At 37.3% G+C, this 5856-nt stretch overlaps 1 non-coding gene across 1 annotated transcript; it reads right to left on the bottom strand.

Moving 5' to 3' along the window:
• Nucleotides 1–3306: 3306 nt before the first annotated feature.
• On the bottom strand, nucleotides 3307–3410 carry LOC130984478 (small nucleolar RNA R71). Its single transcript, XR_009088413.1, has one exon. It is a non-coding gene; the product is annotated as a small nucleolar RNA R71 (small nucleolar RNA).
• Between the last annotated feature and the right edge of the window lie 2446 nt (nucleotides 3411–5856).

Here is a 5856-nt window from a genome sequence, read left to right on the forward strand (position 1 = left end):
TCTGGAGTCAAACGCCAGAAACACGTCACGACCCGGAGTTGAACGCCCAAAACACGTTACAACTTGGCGTTCAACTCCAAAAGAAGCCTCAGCTCGTGGATAGATCAAGCTTAGCCCAAACATACACCAAGTGGGCCCCGGAAGTGGATTTATGCATCAATTACTTACTCCTGTAAACCCTAGTAGCTAGTCTAGTATAAATAGGATAGTCTACTATTGTATTAGAGATCTTTGGTCTCAGTTTTATTTTATTCTTCATCTTAGGAGACTATTGATCACGTTTTGGGGGGCTGGCCATTCGGCCATGCCTGAACCTTTCACTTATGTATTTTCAATGGTGGAGTTTCTACACACCATAGATTAAGGGTGTGGAGCTGTGCTGTACCTCAAGTTTTAATGCAATTACTACTGTTTCTATTCAATTCTCTTTATTCCTATTCTAAGATATTTGTTGCACTTCAACTTGATGAATGTGATGATCCGTGACACTCATCATCATTCTCACCTATGAACGCGCGTGACTGACAACCACTTCCGTTCTACCTTAGACCGGGCGCATATCTCTTGGATTCCTTAATCAGAATCTTCGTGGTATAAGCTAGAATTGATGGCGGCATTCATGAGAATCCAGAAAGTCTAAACCTTGTCTGTGGTATTCCGAGTAGGATTCTGGGATTGAATGACTACGACGAGCTTCAAACTCCTGAAGGCTGGGCGTTAGTGACAGACGCAAAAGAATCAAGGGATTCTATTCCAACCTGATTGAGAACCGACAGATGATTAGCCGTGCTGTGACAGAGCATTTGGACCATTTTCACTGAGAGGATGTGATGTAGCCATTAACAACGGTGATGCCCTACATATAGCTTTCCATGGAAAGGAATGATGTAAGAAAACTGTAATGAGAGCAGTAGGAAAGTAGAGATTCAGAAGGAACACAGCATCTCCATACACCTATCTGAAATTCCCACCATGGAATTACATGAGTAACTTTATCTTTATTTTATGTTTATTTAAACATATTTGATTTTCTAAATTCCATAATTAATTATTATCCGCCTGACTGAGATTTACAAGATGACTATAGCTTGCTTCATACCAACAATCTCTGTGGGATCAACCCTTACTCACGTAAGGTATTACTTGGATGACCCAGTACACTTACTGGTTAAGTTGAACGGAGTTGTGTCCACACATAGTAAAGAGCCATTATAATTATTCCATACAACAACAAAGAATACAACATTGATGAATCACAATTTCGTCCACCAAGTTTTTGGCGCCGTTGCCGGGGATTGTTCGAGTATGGACAACTGACGGTTCATCTTGTTGCTCAGATTAGGTAATTTTCTTTTCAAAAACTTTTCAAAAATCTTTTTCAAAATTTTTCTTTTCTTTTTCGTTTTTTTTTCAAAAATATTTTCGAAAAAATTAATAAAATCTTAAAAATAAAAAATATTTTGTGTTTCTTGTTTGAGTCTTGAGTCAAATTTTAAGTTTGGTGTCAATTGCATGCTTTTAAAATTTTTTCTTGCATTTTTCAAAAATTCATGCATTCATGGTGTTCTTCTTGATCTTCAAGTTGTTCTTGACAAGTCTTCTTGTTTGATCTTGATGTTTTCTTGTTTTGTGTTGTTTATTGTTTTCCATATGCATTTTTTTGTTTATTAGAGTCCATACATTAAAGATTTCTAAGTTTGGTGTCTTGCATGTTTTCTTTGCATCAAAAATTTTTCAAAATCATGTTCTTGATGTTCATCATGATCTTCAAAGTGTTCTTCGTGTTCATCTTGACATTCATAGTGTTCTTGCATGCATCATGAGTTTTGATTCATAATTTTTATGTTGTGAGTCATTTTTATGTTTTTCTCTCTCATCATCAAAAATTAAAAAAAAAATCAAAAAGAAAATATATCTTCTCCTTATTTTTCTCAAAATTTTCGAAATTTTGGGTTGACTTGGTCAAAAATTTTTAAAATTAGTTGTTTCTTACAAGTCAAGTCAAAATTTCAATTTTTAAAATCTAATCTTTTTAAATTCTTTTTCAAATTATTTTCAAAATCTTTTTCTTATCTTTATATCAAATTTTCAAAATTACACTAACAAGTAATATGATTGATTCAAAAATTTGAAGTTTGTTACTTTCTTGTTAAGAAAGGTTCAATCTTTAAATTCTAGAATCCTATCTTTTAGTTTCTTGTTAGTTAAGTAATTAATTTTAATTTTAAAAATTAAATCTTTTTCAAACATATCTTTTTATCACATCTTCTTATCTTATCTTTTTATCATATCTTTTTCAAAATTTTATCTTTTTCAAAAATTTGATTTTAAAATAGCTTATCTAACTTCTTATCTTCTTATCTTTTCAAATTTGATTTTAATATCTTTTTCAACTAACTCTTTGACTTTGTGTTTGTTTCTTATCTTTTTCAAAACCACCTAACTACTTTTTCTTCTCTAATTTTAGAAAATATCTCATCTTTTTTTCAAAAATTCTTTTTTGTTTTAATTTTTAATTTTAATTATATCTTATCTTTAATTTTCGAAATTACTAACCCCTTTTCAAAAATTAATTTTCGAATTCTCCCTCTCTTCTCTTCTTCTATTTAATTATTTACTAACACTTCTCTTTACCTATCTTCATCTAAAAAAATCCGAACCCATTCTTCTTCACTCTTCTCCCCTTTCTTCTTCTTTTACTAACATAAAGGAATCTCTATACTGTGACATAGAGGATTCCTCTTCTTTTCTTGTTTTCTTCTCTTTCATATGAGCAGGAGTAAGGAAAAAGGTACTCTTTTTGAAATTGATCCAGAACCTGAAAGGACTCTGAAGAGGAAACTAAGAGAAGCTAAATTACAACAATCCAGAAACAACCTTTCAGAAATTTTCGAACAAGAGAAGGAGATGGCAGCCGAACCCAATAACAATAATGCAAGGAGAATGCTTGGTGACTTCACAAAACCAACGTCCAAATTTGATGGAAGAAGCATCTCCATTCCTGCCATTGGAGCCAACAATTTTGTGCTTAAGCCTCAACTAGTTGCTTTAATGCAACAGAACTGCAAGTTTTATGGACTTCCATATGAAGATCCTTACCAGTTTTTAACTGAGTTCTTACAGATTTGTGAGACTGTTAAGACGAATGGAGTTGATCCTGAAGTCTACAGACTCATGCTTTTCCCTTTTGCTGTAAGAGACAGAGCTAGAATATGGTTGGACTCACAACCTAAAGATAGCCTGGACTCCTGGGATAAGCTGGTCATGGCTTTCTTGGATAAATTTTTTCCTCCTCAAAAGCTGAGCAAGCTTAGAGTGGATGTTCAAACCTTCAAGCAAAAAGATGGTGAATCCCTCTATGAAGCTTGGGAAAGATACAAGCAGTTGACTAAAAGGTGTCCATCTGACATATTTTCAGAATGGACCATATTAGATATATTCTATTATGGTCTATCTGAGTTTTCGAAAATGTCATTGGACCATTCTGCAGGTGGATCCATTCACCTAAAGAAAACACCTGCAGAAGCTCAAGAACTCATTGACATGGTTGCAAATAACCAATTCATGTACACTTCTGAGGGGAATTCCATGAATAATGGGACGCCTCAGAGGAAGAGAGTTTTTGAAATTGATGCTCTGAATGCCATATTGGCTCAGAACAAAGTGTTGACTCAGCAAGTCAACATGATCTCTCAAAGTCTGAATGGATGGCAAAATGCATCCAACAGTACTAAAGAGGCAGCTTCTGAAGAAGCTTATGATCCTGAGAACCCTACAATAGCAGAGGTAAATTACATGGGTGAACCTTATGGAAACACCTATAACTCATCATGGAGAAATCACCCAAATTTCTCATGGAAGGATCAACAAAAGCCTCAACAAGGCTTTAACAATGGTGGACGCAATAGGCTGAGCAATAGCAAGCCTTTTCCATCATCTTCTCAGCAACAGACAGAGAATTCTGAACAAAGCTTCTCTAATTTAGCAAACTTAGTCTCTGATCTGTCAAAAGCCACTTTCAGTTTCATGAGTGAAACAAGATCTTCCATCAGAAATCTGGAGGCACAAGTGGGCCAGCTGAGTAAGAAAGTCATTGAAACTCCTCCCAGTATTCTCCCAAGCAATACAAAAGAGAATCCAAAAGGAGAGTGCAAGGCCATTGATGTAATCAATATGGCCGAATGCACAAGGGAGGAGAAGGACGAAAATCCTAATGAGGAGGACCTCCTGGGACGTCTCTCAAGCAAGAAGGAGTTTCCTATTAAGGATCCAAAGGAATCTGAGGCTCATATAGAGACCATAGAGATTCTATTAAATCTCCTTCTGCCATTCATGAGCTCTGAAGACTATTCCTCCTCTGAAGAGGATGAAGATGTGACTAGAGAGCAAGTTGCTCAATATTTATGAGCTATCATGAAGCTGAATGCCAAGTTGTTTGGTAATGAGACTTGGGAAAGTGAACCTCCCTTCCTCATTAGTGAACTAGATACCTGGATTCAGCAAATTTTACCTCAAAAGAGACAAGATCCTGGCAAGTTCTTAATACCTTGTACCATAGGCACCATGACCTTTGAAAAAGCTCTATGTGATCTGGGGTCAGGGATAAATCTTATGCCACTCTCTGTAATGGAGAAGCTGGGGATCATTGAGGTACAACCTGCCTTGTTCTCATTACAATTGGCAGACAAGTCATTAAGACAAGCTTATGGAGTAGTAGAGGACGTGTTAGTAAAGGTTGAAGGCCTTTACATCCCTGCTGATTTCATAATCTTAGACACTAGGAAGGAAGAGGATGAGTGCATCATCCTTGGAAGACCTTCCCTAGCCACAGCAGGAGCTGTGATAGATGTCAACAGAGGTGAATTAGTCCTTCAATTGAATGGGGACTACCTTGTGTTTAAGGCACATGGCCATCCCTCTGTGACAAAGGAGAGTAAGCATGAAGAGCTTCTCTCAGTACAGAGTCAAACAGAGCCCCCACAGTCAAACTCTAAGTTTGGTGTTGGGAGGCCACAACCAAACACTAAGTTTGGTGTTAAGACCCCATATCCAAACTCTAAGTTTGGTGTTGGGAGTTTTACAACATTGACCTAATCACCTTGTGGCTCCATGAGAGCCCACTGTCAAGCTAATAACATTAAAAGAGCGCTTGTTGGGAGGCAACCCAATTTTTATTTATCTAATTTTTATTTTATTTTATTATTATTTTGTGTTTTATTAGGTACATGATCATGTGGAGTCACGAAAAAAAATATAAAAATTAAAAACAGAATCAAAAATAGCAGAAGAAAAATCACACCCTAGAGGGAGGACATACTGGCGTTCAACGCCAGTAAGGAGCATCTGGCTGGCGTTCAATGCCAGAATAGAGCATGAATCTGGCGCTGAACGCCAGAAACAAGCAACATTCTGGCGTTTGAACGCCAGGAATGTGGCTTGAGGAAAGCTGGCGCTGAACGCCAGTAACAAGCATGGAACTGGCGTTCAACGCCAGAAACATGCTACACATGGGCGTTGAACGCCCAGAGTGTGCATCATCTTGGTGTTTAAACGCCAGAATGGTGTGCAAAGGCATTCTACATGCCTAATTAGTGCAGGGATGTAAATCCTTGACACCTCAGGATCTGTGGACCCCATAGGATCATCTCAGGATCTGTGGACCTCACAGGATCCCCACCTAACATATTCCCACCTTACCTCCTAATCCTATAACACTCTTCCCCATATCACACTTCCCAACAACTTCAATATCTCTTCCCAATTACCCCCTTCACCACTCACATCCATCCACTCTTCCCCCTAAACCCTACCCACCTTCAAAATTCAAAAAAATTTTCCCACCCAAACCCACCCTAA

The sequence above is a fragment of the Arachis stenosperma genome, chromosome 5 (assembly GCF_014773155.1).
Source record: "Arachis stenosperma cultivar V10309 chromosome 5, arast.V10309.gnm1.PFL2, whole genome shotgun sequence".
In the NCBI taxonomy this organism is placed as follows: Eukaryota; Viridiplantae; Streptophyta; class Magnoliopsida; order Fabales; family Fabaceae; genus Arachis; species Arachis stenosperma.